Source organism: Electrona antarctica, assembly GCF_951216825.1.
Source record: "Electrona antarctica genome assembly, chromosome: 15".
Classification (NCBI taxonomy): Eukaryota; Metazoa; Chordata; class Actinopteri; order Myctophiformes; family Myctophidae; genus Electrona; species Electrona antarctica.
Window position 1 is genome coordinate 40,670,192 of NC_136796.1, and position 6,215 is coordinate 40,676,406.

Below are 6,215 nucleotides of genomic sequence, written 5' to 3' on the forward strand. Positions count from 1 at the left end.
CTTTGTCTTTTTGTCACATTTTCAAAACTCTCTTTGCATGTTTGTAATCTTCTGTGGGAAGTTTATTGTGTCTCAGACGGGCAGGCGGTTAGAAAGTGTAACTTGTTTTCTACCACATTCTGTGTGCAGTGTAGGTGCACAGTCTGTCTTCTCTTGGGAGCCAGGTTAGCCTGTACTGTGGCAGACTTTTCCTCTACTGCAAGGCTGTGTTCACTGAATCAGTAACGAAACAAATCTTTCCTTATAGGTGTGGATCAGTCGCCGTGCAGGTATTATGTGACTGTATATTGTCTATTATTTCGGGGCCAAATAGCATTCCATTTCGTTCCGGTATTGGATTTACTCTTTCCAATGTGTAAGGTATAGCGTTCTTTTTGTTTTCTTACAACTGGTTTCCCCCGATCGAACCAGCTGGCTGAGTGGGCCCAGAATAGGGCTGGCTGAATCCCTGTAGGTTGATTCTGTGTAGGTGAGGGCTTTAATGAGGCACAGCATGTGTGCCTATTTAAATGTAAATGTAAATGCTCTCTTCTCCATTATCTCTCCAGTATCGTCCTAATTCTTCTCTGCATGCATTGTTTGTTGTTTACCATTGTGGAGAATAATGGCTCTATGGGGTGTTTATCCCATTTTCAAGTTCTTGGTTCTTGGTCAGACTAATGGTGTGTCATTATGCATGTGAGGTCACACCTTGTGTGCGCGTGTGTGTGTGTGTGTGTGGGGGGGGATTGGGGTTGTGGGTGTGTCATTCGTATGCCGACCTCTGCGGGGGTCACATCGGAACACAGAAGTTGAAGCCAAATGGCCAAACAAAGGCGGGGCGGGGCTGAAAGCGTTATGGAGCCTGAATGGGTGTGTGCGTGGGTGTGTGTGATTGTGTGTGTGTGTGTGTGTGGGGGGGGGGGGGGGGGGATTTGATACGCGTGTCCACAGGGATAAGGAGAGACACCCCTGAGGGCAATCGAGAGCAGGTGTGGCAGCTGCCTACGTAGGAATTATTCAAGAAACAGATTAACATTTCATCCTGCCATTTGGGACATTTCGCCCATTAACCCGATACAGCCACGTCGGTGTGGGAGGGTTTACAGAGAAACCTTCAGTGCAAATGTTTCTAGAACGCAAAACAAAACAGACGGACAAGAACCGACATCTATCTCCATCATACTATAGGCTGGACAAGATATACAGCCAAAACGGCCTCACCTAGGATGGCCATATTCTCAAACACCCAAACTGGAACCCTTAAGAATTCCAGTCCCTATTCTGGGATGAACATTTAGCAAAAATACTGATTGTTGAAAACTGACCTTTATTGATAGATATATAGTATAGCTTGACAGGAAACAGGGAGAGAGATGGGGCGGGGGAGGAAGACACACAGCAAAGTTCGTCGGGATCGGGACTCGAACCCGCGACACACTGTCATGCTGGATTACCATGCAGCCAAAGGTGCCTGGACCGCTAAACCGGCCCAGGCCAAAAAAACACAATCATTTAATGTTCTAGAAATACTTGTCAGGATTTGGGACACCTTACCTATAGATCGAATCCGGAACAACCCTGATCCAACCAGGATGTGTGGACACCGTCTAACGGGATCGAACCCCTTTTGGTGTTTTGAGCATTATGTTATGCTTTAGCTGTTGAAAAATAGCAGATCTACAAGCTCATAGCACCGAGTGCCGCGCTATGAACTTGTAGGTCTGCTATTTTTGAAAAATTGTGAAAATGTATATATTCTTTCAGAGCGAACGTTTCAACTCAAATCTTTGCTTCTGGGGGGGTCCCTGCCTCCTGGAACTACATATTTTCAAATTGGGGTCGGCGGCCACAATACACATAATTCTGGGGGTCCTTGACAGGAAATATTGAACACCACTGACATAGAAACACATAGGTATTTCAGAAAACTGACAGGATTTAGAAGACATTTTTTAAATTTCAGTACAGAGCTAAAGGAAGTTCTGCTATATCGGGACACTGTAGGTGTGTATAATTACTGTACGTTCGGCAGCAGTTATTTTCCAGGCTTCATCTCCTCGTGAGGCAGAGCTAAAAGTGTTTACTAGGTTAATTCCTCTGTATGGATATCCTCACATCACCCTGCAGCGCCCGAGGGCAAAACAGCCCCGGGCCCGTACTATTATGAGAGCAACAAGATGCTTCTCAGACAAAAGTGAGAATCCTCGCATACCCAGTTTCCCAGAACTGAAAATAATCTCTTGCATGGCCTCTTTTATTTGCTATTGTGAACCTTGCCACGATGACACTAAACAGAGGAAGTGAGGCTATCTTAGTCTTACTTAAATGCAGTGTGATATCCGTCGCCCTTCGGCTACAGAGATAGATTACGTGGCTGGAATCGAATGTTAACACTGTAGACATTGTCCGAATAGTAATTCAAGAAGGCTGTGTGCGATGATGGCATCTCTATACTAGGGGCGCACGATTATGAAATTATCACCGATATCCGATCTCCGATTATTTGCAGGGTCACATCTGCCGATACCGATTCCTGACCGATTCCGATATTATACAGAGGACCACAATGGAAACAAGCCTATAGGCCCTATAGGGGCTTGGACCAAAGCCTGTTAAAGTATTCAATCAATCAATAAATAACCTATACTCTTTTCCAAGTGTCTGTTTTGAATGACTACTGAATGAGAGTACACAATTTAAATGTAGATTTTTTTTGCTGGTGAATTAAAGCCGATTAAATAATCTGTATTATTTTGAGACCGTTCCGATATCGATATGGCATTTTTATGCCATTTTGTACACACTCATAGCTAAATGAACACAACGGTGATCAATCCCTTTCCATCCGTTGCGGTTACGCCTAATTTCTGCTCTGTCGCACGGCATTGTCACACACATTTCTAATAGCAGACCTACAAACTCACAGGGCATCGCATCCGCAACGCCGTGTGAGCTTGTGAGTCTGCTGTTTTAGCTGTGTGACACGGTCGCGTGACGAAGTATAAAACCATGGCTTAACGAACAGGGGCCTGCTGGTACTTCAGGAAATGCTGCCGACCGTGCGCTGTGCATGTTGTGCTTGTCATTAACGTGCGCGTGCGCGTCACACACGCACGCGAGTTTCACCTCTAACATTTAACGAGGATCACGAGAGATAGAGAGAGAGGGAGAGAGCGGGCTGTCTACAAGCTCAGATAATTAAACCAGAGGGAAATTATAACCACTACCCCCCCCCCCCCTCTCCCTCTCCATCTTTGCCTTCCTCTTTCTCTCCCTCTTTCATCTGTCACACTCTCTCCCTCCCTCCGTCTCTCTCTCTGTCTGTATGTCTCTCCCTCTCTCTCTTTCTTTTCTCTCTCTCCGTTCTCCCCTCTCTCTCTCTCTCTCTCTCTCTGTCCCTCTGTCTCTCTCTCACTCCCCACTCTCTATCTCTGCTGTGTCTCTCCCTCTATGTGCCCCTCCCTCCCTCCCTCCCTCTCTCTCTGTCTCTCCGTCCCTCTCCAAAATAAATGTCTCCTTACGCCGCCTGTCAGCAAATCAGTGTGATTGCAGATTAAAATGGCAGCCCTGAGTGAGTGACTAAAGAAGAAAGCGAGAGGGAGAGCAGAGGGGATGGATGACGGGCGGCCTGGATGGAGTGCAGTGCAGAACAAAACAAAACAAAATGAAGTGCGTCTGTGTGTGTGTGTGTGTGCGTGTGTGTGTGTGTGTGTGTGTGTGTGTGTGTGTGTGTGTGTGTGCGTGTGTGTGTGTGCTTTCAAAGTCCTGACAGTTGAGTCGAGCGGAGCTGGATTGAAAATGATGTTTTCCATCTATTATAACCTCCATCTGCGGCGGTGTTATCAGTACAATAAGTTGGCGTGCGGCTGCAGACAGTACGTGCTATACTGTGGTGGGGTGGGGGGGGGGGGGGCTGAGGGGGGGTGGTGAGGAGGGGGGGGGGGGGGGCATCATCTATTCACCAAGTGCAGACAGACATCGTTGACTTAATTTATAGTTTTCATTTAGTGTCTTTATCATCCCATTACCGGCTGCTGCGCACTCCTATACAGATGCAGTCGTGCACTCTCTCTCACACACACACACACACACACACACACACACACACACACACACACACACACACACACACACACACACACACACACACACACACACACACACACACACACACACACACACGCACACAAATAGCCAATGACACCGCCGGGTGGGTACTGAAAGTACAATTGCCCATTTTCCCGGCAATCTGTGCACATGCACGTACGTACGTAAGTGTCTGTGTGTGTGTGTGTGTGTGTGTGTGTGTGTGTGTGTGTGCGTGCGTGCGTGCGTGCGTGCGTGCGTGCGTGCGTGCGTGCGTGCGTGCTCGCTCGCTCGCTCGCTCGCGCGTCACAACATAATCAGCCACCACTCCATGCCGCAGTGGGGCTGCGATAGAGTTGAGGCACAGCGTGTGTCTGTGCATGTGTTCCTGTTGTAAGGGGCCATGAGTGGGATGCACGTGTCCCCACCACACACACACACACACACACGCACACACACACGGAGCCCTGGTCATTGGAGGGCGGAGGATGGAACAGGGCATGGGACGGGAGTGTGTGTGGGGATACGGGGAGGAGGAGGAGTGTTACCATGGTGACCCTTGGCGACAGCAGGGAGAGAGAGAGAGAGAGGGGGCCCGCCTGGTGTCTGCCTGCCTCCTGACCCTAATTTATACCCCCGATGCACGACGGACCGGTGTCACACCACGGAAGGAAATAACTGATTTCTCACCCCACACCCACCCTCGTGTGCCGAGGAATAAATCAAGGCCTTAACGAGAAGAAGGTGACCGCCCGGCCGCACTAAAGCTAAGTCTGACACAACCTTGGCAGGGGCAGCTGCTGTGGTCCCTATGGTGCTGTAGAGGAGAGGAGAGGAGAATGTCCATATGCAGAGAGAGGGGAGAAGGGAGAGGGGTAGATGGGGGGCTCTATAGGATACGGTGGTGACCAAAAATCCCGGTGTCCACGACTGTATACCGGCCAGGTATCTGTAAAACACTGTAGTCTCTCGAGACAGACTGTTGACTGTTTTGCAGATGGGTTCCCAGATTGGTGAAACACTAAAGTGTCCCGTCAACATCCACCACCAAATTGTCCCAGGTTTTCATCACACCTTATAAGTTATACCAGTAGAATTCATTTTCAATAAAGTGCTCATCGAAAAAAACATATACTAATAATAATAGTTCTGTTCTGTTGAAAAGAAAAAAAGAATTGTCCCTCATCCTTATGAAAACACAATGAAATAAAAAATCAAATCAAATAATCAAAATAGAATGAAAACGGCACCTATACTGTTTTTTGCTTTTTTTAAATAGACGGTCTACAAGCTCACACCGTGTCGTATAACAACTTGTTGTGATGTTTAAAACAATATGGTCACCCTATAGGAGAGGCTAGAAGGAAACAGATCAGTAGGCAAAGCGGTGAGCCTGCTGGCCAGTGTGCAAAGCCCCAGCGGTCAGTCAGAAGCACTTAGTATTAGCATCAGAAAGACATTATGCTAATACATCAAAGGCGGCACTAGCCCCCATAGCCACCATTGTGCTTTCCTGCTCCTCCAAACCCAAGGGCATGGGAGGATTTTAACATTTCAACCGACGTTTTTGGCCCCTAAAGTGCCTAAAGCATCTCCATGAAGCAGTTAAAATGTCATGCATTTAACAATATGTATACGGCCTATAAGCACCCGCCAAGCACCTACAATGTGAAGCTAGGGACTTGCAGCCCAGAAATCACAATTAGTGTTACTTTTGTTCTCAGACAGGAGAGGAATTAACCTATAGCACTACACCATGAAGCTCACCATGTGAACCCTGTGTGTGCAGTGATGTAAATAGGTTTTCAATGTAATGAGTCCCGGGATGCAGGGATGGTCTTTTAGATGAGTCCCACTTCAACGACGTTACGAGTCATATTTTGCAATTTTTTACAAATTGCAGCATTTCATTTTATACGGTTATAATGTGGTTAAATTCATGTAGAAAACAGAAGAAGAAAGTAATATTATAACTAAAGCTAGCAAAATAAACTAGAATTAAAAACAGTACAGTAGTACAGTAGTGCACGCAATAAAACAACGACCTCTGCATCCACGGGATTCCCGTGGATAGTACATTATGTTGGTAATGTAACATTACCTTATTGTATTTGCAAATATCTTATGTACAATATGCATGGGGTGTA